This window comes from Pteropus vampyrus, unplaced genomic scaffold (assembly GCF_000151845.1).
Source record: "Pteropus vampyrus isolate Shadow unplaced genomic scaffold, Pvam_2.0 Scaffold213, whole genome shotgun sequence".
Lineage (NCBI taxonomy): Eukaryota > Metazoa > Chordata > Mammalia > Chiroptera > Pteropodidae > Pteropus > Pteropus vampyrus.
In genome coordinates this window covers 511819-522897 of record NW_011888994.1, presented here as the reverse complement: position 1 = coordinate 522897, position 11079 = coordinate 511819, and the positions used below count along the sequence as shown (strand labels likewise).

Genomic DNA, 11079 nt, shown 5'->3' with positions numbered 1-11079 from the left:
GTCAAGTTATGAACAGTTGCATTAGAATGTGCTGCCAGGTCAGTCAGTGGGTTTTGAATAGTCTCAAATGGTCCTCTCTACTGGGGTCCAGTAAATATGTGTCCAACAGCATCTCTATTCCTAATAACACGTAGCCCTTTCTTCAGGGGTTCCCATTGCTACAGGTGTGTGATATTACTGGTGAGAAAGAGAGATCCTCTGTAGATTTCCCATCCCTGAAGTACCCATGGATAGAATGGAGAGCAATAAAAGGAAGAACAACCCAAAAGACATTTGTAAAACCTTGGGTGACAAAACAAGGCAGAAGGGAAGATACTGTGGGGTAATGGCAGAAGTTTACAAGTGGGAATTTAACTTAAAATGAATGCTAAATTTGATGAGGTGGGTGTTGCAGAGGGAAAGTGAATGACAAGGCCTTGGAAACTGGAAGCCAAAGTGGGGGATTGCCGGCTTGCAGACACAAGTTTGAAACAAGGAGAAAGAACTGATTTCCAAAGGAAGAGAGAGGCCGAATAGAATACTAAAAACTAACAACAACAACAACAATGCAACAACAAATCAATAAAGATCAATATGCATGACCCAGGCAGGTGAGACCAAGAAGATGATCCCCCAAAAGAATGAGTAAGTAGGTGTAGATTCTGGGACAGCTCTTTCTAATTGAATCAGTAAAATTACTCACATTGGGTGGATTCTGACTTTACACCTGAATCTAGGTTTCTGTATAGACACAACAAGACCTTCAGGTTGAAAGAAAACAGGGTTGCTAATGAAGACCAAGAGTATTTTTGGACATCAAATGGCTCTTACAAAATGGCATAAATGAATCAGAAACATGGATAAAATTTCTCTTAAAGCACATAGGTATTTTTAAAGAATTTAAGAATAGAAAGTGCTGACCTAATGCATTTGGAGATCTGATGAATGAATGAATGAGATGGAAAATAGAGTTTGAGATGTTCTGCTCAACTCAAATGACTAACAAGATCTTGTAATCCTACTTTGTCTCCTCTCAGTGTTCGTGTTTTGGTGACCTTTTTTACTGAACAACTCTTATGCTAATATCAACCCAAAATTTTTATAAAAACCTCTTTATAGGTGTCTTCCGAAAATGCTATTCCTTAATCTGAGATTAGATCAGAGACATTGTCTTAATCTGTGCCTCTGGAATACCTAGCGGAATTCGTAGCTTCCTTTGTATCTCTTGGAAACAGGACCTACAATGAGCTGCACTTGTCCTATCCTTCTGTGCTATGTTAATTATGTGAATGGCTTTTAATCATGCCTCTGGTGGCAGAGGAAGAGATGGCCAGAGCCAGAGAATCCCAAACCTCAGCCAGCTGCCTTCTGCTGTCTGTCTAAGGAGGCATGCTGAGGCATGAACAGTGCGTGTTTGCCTAGAGCTCTGTCCCCAGATGTGAAATCCCTGGTCCTGGTGATTTGGGTGGAACTATGGATATGTGAATACAAGCTCTTCTTTTGCCTCTATACACTAAGGCCTGAGGGGAAAACAACCCTCTTCACCACAGTATCCCAGACCAGCACCAGCCATAGATATATATTGTGAATCACAATTGTGAGGCCCATAATGTAACTTTAAGTTTCTTAGCAGGTGAAATAAATTCTGATAATAGATTTTGCTTAACTCAATATATCTAAAATATTACCATTGCAACATTTAATATTAAACGTTTATTAAGATATTTTATGTTTTTTAAATTTTTATTGTCTTTGAAGTTTTGTGTCTATTTTACACTTAGAGCCCCACGTTTGAACTGCTCACTAGCCACTTCGCTACTACATCACACAGTGTAGTTCTAAACCTATATTTCAATATTTGCCTTGATGTTTGTATCACTGATGATGAGAGAATAAAAAGTAGAGCTAAAGAGAGTGAAGAAACCAAGGGGAAAAAAAAATCTCAATCCTTAAAGGAATATTTCTCAGAGTGGAATCTATGAACCTCCTGGGTCAAAATCACCTGGAATATATTTTATTTTTTAATCAAAATGCAGGATTCTGGGTTTGACCCTAAATCTACCTAATCAGAACTTCTAATGATGGAACCTGGGAATCTGCATTTTTTAAGCTTCCGCGATTGTTCTCTTCCACACTTATTTCTCTGATGCCCAGAAGAGAAGTCACACACATGGGCCACCTGTACCCACTGAGCAGCTGTATTTTCTTTGTTCCTAAACTATCTTTAAATTTTGGAGCCATTGTTTTAAAAGTGGGATCATTTTATTCTCTGTCTCTGTTCCTGCCTCTGTCTCTGACTATCTCTCTCTCTCTCACACACACACAATCTCACACACTCACACACACACACACACACACACACAAATTTTTGGATACTCTTGAAAGAGGGGCAGATGGGACGTTGGATTGGTGGACCAAAGCATCCTGGGCACACTGTCTGTGAGTAGCCCTTAAGTCTGCATGAGGAAACAGAGAGGAATTAGACATATTTTCTGCCCCAAGGAGCTCAATGGGACCCTGAGTGCTTGTCAAACGTCTGTTCACAACTACCCGTGGAAGATTGAACCAGGGTCTGGGATAGCTGTGCATTTGCCACAAGTGAGAAATTTCTCGGAAGTCTGCACTTCTGGCTCACAATGCACGAGAATTGAGTGTGTAATGTCAGAGCTCGAAAATGTATATATGTGAATATATGAATACATATATGTGTGTGTGTGTGTGTGTGTGTGTGTGTAGTGGTTTATATAACAAAAAGCTGTTTGACTCCAAGGTCTTTAGGGAAAGCAGGCCGTACCAAGCATATAACCCTTCCCGGAGTGTGGACACAAGGGGTTCCAGAGCCCCAATTCGACATAGTCTCAGTTCATCCAAGAGGCCCCGGGGATCCTTCCTAAGGCCTCTGCTCCCTCCTGCTTTCTCAATTTGAAAAGAAACTTCTGGACTAGAGCAGACACTGATCCCTGGTCACTTTTCTGCCTGGGATGGTCGTGGAGGTCCGTGGATACTCCTTCAAAATTAAGTAAACTAAGTCTCACAGAGGTGATCACACGGCTAATAAGTGACAGAATCAGAGTGTGGACACAGGGGCTTCCAGAGCCACAATTCAACCTGGTCCCTTCTCATCCAAGAGGCCCAGGGGCTCTTTTCTGAGGCCTCTGTTCCTTCCTGCTTTTTCAATTTGATATCAGACTTCTGGACTGGAGCAGACACCTCCCTCTCCTTCACCTTTCTGCCTGGGCTGGTCGTGATGGTTCCTGTATACTCATTCAAAATTCAGAAAACTGAGTTTCATACAGCTGATCACACAGTTAATAAGTGACAGAGTCAGATACAGGCCAACAGGTTTCTGAAGTTTCCCAAACTGACCTCTTTCTATCAGGCGAAGGATGCTATTTTGGCTTCTTCTACGACAAGGATGGAGGGGCACATAGGACGATGGAAGAGCGGACCAAAGCATCGCTGGGCACACAGTCTGTGGGGGGGCGCTGAAGTCTGCATGAGGATACAAAGAGGAATTAGACATATTTTCTGCCCCAAGGAGCTCAATGGGACCCTGAGTGCTTGCCAAAATAATGTACCCAACTACACGCAGAAGACTGAACATTCCCCACAAAGCCACAGGGCCTGGGATGCCTGTGCATTTGCCACAAGAGAGAAATTTCTCGGAAGTCTGCACTTTTGGCTCACAATGGACGTGAACTAAGTGTGTAATGTCAGAGCTCCCATATATATATATGTGCATATATATGAATATATATGCACATATATATATGGTGGTTTTTTAGAACAAAAGGCTGTGTTGCACCCACGTCTTTAGGGAAGGCAGGCCGTTCCAAGCACATCCGCTTTCCCGGAGAGTGGACACAGGGGGTCCCAGAGCCACAATTAGACATAGTCCCAGCTCATCCAAGAGGCCCCGGGGCTCCTTCCTGAGGCCTCGGCTCATTCCTGCTTTCTCATTTTGAAAGGAAACTTCTGGACTAGAGCAGACACCCATCCCTGGTCACTTTTCTGCCTGGGATGGTATTGGGGGTCCGTGGATACTCATTCAAAATTAAGTAAACTAAGTCTCAGAGAGGTGATCACACAGCTAATAAGTGACAGAATTAGAGTGTAGACACAGGGGGTTCCAGAGCCACAATTCAACCTGGTCCCTTCTCATCCAAGAGGCCCAGGGGCTCCTTCCTGAGGCCTCAATTCCTTCCTGCTTTTTCAATTTAATGTCAGACTTCTGGACTGGTGCAGACACTTCCCTCTCCTTCACCTTTCTTCCTGGGCTGGTCATGATGGTAGAAGGGTTGTCTGGGGCTACAGCCTCTCCTGATCCTTCTGTGTTTGCTTGTTTTTGTTTTCTTGTTTGTTTGTTTTGTTTGTGTTGACATCTGGGGACAATGGAAAGTGCCTCTCTTTAATCCTAGGCATCAGAATAATTCTGGCCTCGTCTAGATTCGTTTCTTGTTAATATTATAGAACTGAATTTTGGTAGACTCTACCTCCAAAGTCAGAGGCAGTGACAAGTCCTGATTAATGAGCTTCTTAGAGTTGTGGAATCAATTAGATCAAAGAAAATTAATTATCCAAGGAGTCTGTTGATTCCAAGTTAGCATTTGACTTTTTTTTACTTTTCTAGCTAGACAAAGTCATTATATCATTGCAAAATAAATAAATAAAATCATCGTTCTAATGCTCTGCTGGATGAAAAGTTAATGGTCTACCCTAATTCCAAAAAGATGCTTCCTAAATTATACAGTCAAATAGCGTTGAAATTAAGAGAGAGAAAATGCCAGAACTTGAGTGTGTTTTCTTCTCATTGTTAGATTCCCTGATGTCTGCCTAGCTCCCTCTCTCTATGGGTTTTGCATGGGTCCTCATTTTCCCAAGACCTCTCAGCACCCAACGTCCCACTTACAACTCTTTCTCCCAGTGTCTTAGGGACCTTGGGGATGGGGGTAGTGTCAGGCATTCAGTCTCCAGAAACTAGTTGCCCTCATGTGGTCTGCATGTGTTCATAATGGCATGGTTGGAGTACATTAGCCAGTACCATCTGGGGCTCCTGGAGTAGTGTCTCGGAGCCCAGGACAGCTTAATCTCAGGCCAGGGGATGGGGAAATATATTGGATGATTACAGTTCCCTTTTAGAAAGGGAGAGTCTCTGGCATTAGGATGTCCACAACTGCTAAATCTATTATGGTCTCTGCTCCCTGTGAGTATTATAATAAGAATAGTCATCAGTCTGGCTATCACAGCTCCTTTCTGGCCACTATTCTCTGGAGTGATCCAGTCTGTGTCTAACAACATGTAAGGGTGTGTCAGTCTCTAGCTGGGGCTCCGGTCAGCCTTCGATCTGCTAATGTTGGAGAAGTCAAACCAGGCCACTTGATACTAAATTGACAATCCCTGAAAAGACTGAGGCCTAATGTCCCCCTGGGGATAACTGCTGGGGAAAAGATATGTGTCCTGAATCCAGCACATCTGGCCCGTAGCACTTAATGTCTGTACCAGTGCTTCTCAATCTTTAAAATGCATAAAAATTACCCAGAGATTCTCTTAAAACATCATTCTTGAGCCCCATTCCCTTTAAATCAGATTCAGTAAGTCTGGGGTGGCAACTGGGAATTTGGTGAAAATGTTTTCTATCTCCTTGCAACAAAGAGTGTGGTCCCCACCCACCAGCATTGCCATAACCTGGGAACCTGTAAAAAATCCAGGATCTTGGTCCCCACCCAGACTCACTGAATCTGAATTTTTGTTTTAACAAGGACATTCTTTGTGCCTTGAAGTTTGACACGCTGGTCTATATCATTCATTTAGTGATGAACCCATGGGCATATCACGAACCTGGAAAGATCCTTAGGAGTTCAGATGCTCTAGGCCCTTTTCTTCGAAATGATAAATTGTTAATTCTATGTTGCTATTGCTTTGCATTATCAACTTTCTATGGATATTTGTGTCTTTTACCTAAATTGTAATAACCTCAAAGGACAGGCGGCTATGTCTTAAAATCCTCACTCAAAATATACTGCATATAGTAGGCACATATTAAGCATTTGTGTGTCGACTGGTTGATTGTGCCAATATTGTGAAGATACCTCATAAAATGAAGGTATGGTGTCTTTTTTATTCATAAAGAAAGCTGTATTACCAGCTGTGATCTGTGTTTAGTTTTTCATGTAAATTTACAAAACAGAAAGCTGAAGCACAATTTCAAATTTTCAATTTCTGAAGTCTCACTGGAATATCATCCCTATTCTGAGAGTGTGTTGTTATTGTGTTTATGGGCAAGGTATCTATGGTAATAAAGAGTTGGCTGGGAAGACCTTGTTCCTCTCAATTCCATGCAGTGCTGGATTTGAAAATTTTTACTTCAAGAGAAAAAAAAAATGGCATAGATGATAGAGGCTTTGTTCATCCCTCTCATGACCAAATCAAAGTTGTGACAGAAACAAGGAGGCAAGAGCAAGGAAAGTCACCTGGGATATAGATGAAAGGAAGCACTACAACTAGGGACAGAAATAATTAATCAGTCTGCAGTGGTAGAGGGTAGGAGGAGGTGAAGATGCGAGGCTGCCCAGTCCCGAGTGGCTGAGTGGGACAGAGGCTGGCAGCTGCAGACTCCTCTTAAAGGGGCCATGTCCTCGAGTGGACATTTGCAGTGACAGACCTGCTCACTATGAACACCAGCACTGGGTATGCTGCTCAGGGAGCACCAGGGACTTACAGGGGACACTGAGTTGTCAGAGTGAGGGCTGGAGGTGAGGATCTCTCCTGGACAGAAGCGCCAGCGGTATCCATTGTTCCTCTGTTGAGCCCTCCCCCTCCCAGTGCACAGACTCAGTGCTGCCATAGCTGAGACATTATCAAACTGAATAACAGAGATTGCTCTGCCCAGAGGATTCCATGAAACTCTGTTTTCCTCAATTTGCGGCCTCACCCAAGCCACATCCAGGTGTGTCCTCTGCAAATCAGGCACTTGCTCCTTGCTGAGCAGCACCAAGACTCACACTGGTGGCAGCTGGCCTCAGTTTCTGGTGTAGTTTCTTGAGGCAACTATAAGCACAGCATCTGTGGATTGCTTGCTGAATCTTAACAGGTGGCCCTGGAGGGGCACAGGCTGGGGCTAAACCTGGCCTGCCACTGGCCCTTCTCAGGACTGTGCCACTAGACACCTACTTCACAAATCCACACTTATAAGACCAGGAGACTTAAAAGCTTTGCTTAGTACATAGAAATAGACACATAAAGGCAGCCTAAATAGAAAGACAAAGAAGCAGAAACCATATGAGAACAGAACAGAGATCCAGGAATAATGGAGGCAAGCAATCTAACAGATGCAGAGCTCAAAACACTGGTTATAAAGATGCTCGATGAACTTAGGGGAAGTATAGATAAATTCAGTGAGAACTTTAACAAAGAGATAAAAAACAAAAACGAAAATGGAAATTATAAAAGGGACCCAGTCTGAAATGAAGAACACATTATCTGAGATGAAGAGTATATTAGATTGAATAAACAGAGTGGATAAAGAAGAGGATCGAACCACTGATACAGAGGATGAGGAAGCCAAGGACACTTAATCAGAATGGTAAGAAAAAAGAAGCCAAGACTATAATAATAATTTAAGGAGCCTATGGACACTATTAAATATAAAAATATCTGTCATAGGAGAACCTTATTGAACACAAGACATTGAAGAGCTATTTGAAAAATAACGTTGGAAAACTTCCCTCACCTGGTGAAGGAAATAGACATACAACCCCAGAAAGCTCAGAGAGTCCCAAGAAAGAAGAACCCAAAGAGGCCCACACCAAGATGTATCATAATTAAAATGCCAAAGGTTAAATACAAGAAGAGAATCTTAAAAGCAGCAAGAGAAAAGCAATTAGTTACCCACAAGGGAGTACCCATAAGACTGGCAGCTGATTTCTCAAAAGAAACTATGCAGGACAGAAGGGCTTGGCATGAAATATTCAACGTGATGAAAACTCAGGATCTACAACCAAGAATACTTTATCCAGCAAAGCTATCATTTAGAGTCAGTACTGATAAAGAGCTTCCCAGACAAAAATAAACTAAGGAAATTTATCACCACCAAGCCAGTATTATAGGAAATGTTGGAGGGACTTCTTTAAGAAGAAAAAATATGTATCAAAAACAGGAATAAAGAATGCTAATAACTACATTTCTATCAACAAGTACCTCAAATGGATAAGAATTAAGTTCTCCAACCAAAAGATAGAGTGGCTGAATGGATAAGAAAACAAGATCCCTACATGTACTGCCTACAAGAGATTCACTTCAGATTAAACACACACAGAGACTAAAAAGAAAGGGATGGGAAAAGATATTGACTTGATGGACCTAGAAGATATTGCGCTGAATGAAATGGGTCAGATAGAGAAAAACAAATATCGCATGATTTCACATAAATGTGGAATCTTAAGAATAAAATAAACAACAACAACAACAAAAGTGAAAATAAACTCATAGATACAGAGAATATTTTGAGGACTACTAGATGGGGGTTTGGGGGGAATGGCAAAAAAAAAGGCAAAGGGATTAAGAAGTACAAATGGAGAGTTGCAGAACAGACATGGAGCTATAGAGTGTAGCATGGGGAAGATGGTTAATAATATTGTAATAAATAGGTAAAGGGTAAGAAGGGTACTGGATTCAGTGGGGTGATCACTTTGCAAGTTATGTGGATCTCTGGTCACTATGCTGTACAACTGAAACTGGTATATTATGGTATGCCAACTATAAGTGAAAAAAAAAAACCTCATTGAATCATGCAATGTAAATACGAGCAACTAATTGTCTATTATTCAATAAAGCTGGAGGGAAATGGATTATTGTTTCAGGCACTCAATTAAAAAAAAGTTTTACTTCAAGGAATGACATAAATTCTAAATTGGGAGAAGTTTAAAAACAAACGAGTCTCCACTTGAAAACAGCAACTGATTTTGTCATGTCTTTCCAAGTAGACTATATTATTATTGTTTGAACATTTTGATAAAGGATAAGGATCTCATAAAGTCCTCATCAAACCTTAATGCTTAACTCAGAAATGCCTTCCAATACTAGCTGTCTTGCTCTCACCCAAAGCTAGAGACATGGCTCCTTCATACCCCAGAAGGCTGGAAGAGCAGAAAATGTGTTCACGACAAATATTTATTGGTTGTCTATTAGATGCAGTGTGGTCCACAGACCAACAGCATCAGTATCACCTGAGAGCTCATTAGAGATGTGGAATCTCAGGCCACAGCCCAGACTTCCTGAGTCAGAATCTGCATCTCAGTGATTTGTATGCACATTAACAGATAAGGACTGTCCCAGAGGCCTTTTGAAGCACAGGATGTGACATTAAAGTTAAAACTTCAGTGATAACGATAAGGAGACAGTTGTTTGGCTTGTCAGGGATAGAGCAATCAAGCACAGGAAATACAGAGTAATGGCCAAGAGAGAGAGACGTGAGTGGGGAAGAACAGAAAGGCCAGTGTAGGTGGAACATGGCAGGAGAGGAGCAGAGGGTCAGAGAGGAGATAAAAACTATAAACAAAAGACTGATTCTACCATTCCCTGAAGCCACTGTTGGGAGCTTGAATTTACTGATAGACTTCAAGTGGGGAAAAATCATTATCTGATTCAGATTAGGGATATGTTTTTGAGAAAAAAATTCGCAGGTTTAGTCGATAAATTGGATGTGTGGTAGGACTCCAGGGAGTGAGGTATGAGGGAAAGAGAGAACTTAAGAATAATTTCTTGATTTTTGGAAGATTATAGTACTATTTGCTATGATGGGGAAGACTAAAGGAAAAGAGTACGGGTAGAGGCAATGGTGAGGGGTGGAATCAAAAATTAAATTTCAGATGCCCTGAAACATCCATGTGGAGAGAGGGACTTAGCAGTTAATACTCAAATCTGGAGATGAAGGCAAATCAGACCCAGAAATGTGGATTTAGAATCTCTTGACTCTTAGATGCCGTGTTGTCCTCAACTTCAAGGTGCAGGCAAACAGCTATTTGACAGAATATTTGAAACCTAGTTCTAGTGACATTGAGTCAATTTTTTATGTTATGTTTAGTGTTCTGTGGGAATACAGAAGCTTTCCATTTTCAGAGAGCTATGATGCCAATAATCTCATTGCTCAGGAATTACTCAGAAGTAAACAGAGATGGACTCTGAACATGCAATGTTCTTGGATCCTATCTATCCTTAATTTATGGATGACTCTCCGAAGAGTGATTATTCATTCTCCCAGACCAAAGCAAACTAGAATTAACTCGTTTAATTTTGACCTTGCTTATTTTTGCCTCTCTCACTAGCAAGTCTGCTCCTTGTGGGCAGGCCCTTGACCAGAGTTGTCTCAACTGAACTGTACCTTCTGCCTATGGAAGCAAGCCTGGCACATGGTGGATTCTTAAAATCCTTAAATAAAGGATGAGAGTCGAGGAAGGTTTCTAGAGACAAGTACAGCAAAACAGTAACAAGTAAAGGTCTGACATTCAGGAAAGAGTTAGAAAAATTGTTGGAGCTCAATAAATCTAAGACTCTGAGACATTTACCCCAGAATTTTCCCAGCACAGTTCATAACTCAACATGCCCTTACGTCATTTTTTATCCATGGCACAGTAAAATTATCCACACTCACGGTGACGACTCTGAGTCATCAAGAAGAGGTTGAAATATGTTCAGTCACTGGATTTAAAATGGCAAGGAATGTAAAATACAGCTTTAAAATAATTTTATCCAAAATGGTTAGGGTGAACATTTTGGACCTTAAGTTTTAGGATAACCTAATAACACATGTAAATGGATAACCTTGTTACCTATTAATACTATCTGTACAAATGAGGCAAAACAGCATCATTCTTTATAAATAATTACCTTCTGTAAACTGTAGTCAGTTTAGTTTAGAGATGAGTACATGGTCCTAATTACCTATAACTTCGTCTGAAAATTAACAAAATTCTTTTCTGGAAAAATTACAGACTCTCATTCCTTGCTAACAAGGGCATTTTCCTTCTGAACACAGTTAACCCTGCAAACAAAAGAACTCTGGAAGTATCTGCCAGAGAGTAAACAAACTTAAGACACCACCTA

General features: G+C 41.2%; 1 long non-coding RNA gene across 1 annotated transcript in view; it reads right to left on the bottom strand.

The window, feature by feature from the left end:
* LOC111747154 overlaps positions 1 to 11079 on the bottom strand; it is a 211022-nt gene that overhangs the window by 7542 nt on the left and 192401 nt on the right. The window contains exon 3 of the long non-coding RNA XR_002783420.1: positions 3346 to 3471. This is a non-coding gene — a long non-coding RNA (uncharacterized LOC111747154). The remainder of the gene's footprint in view (positions 1 to 3345; positions 3472 to 11079) is intronic.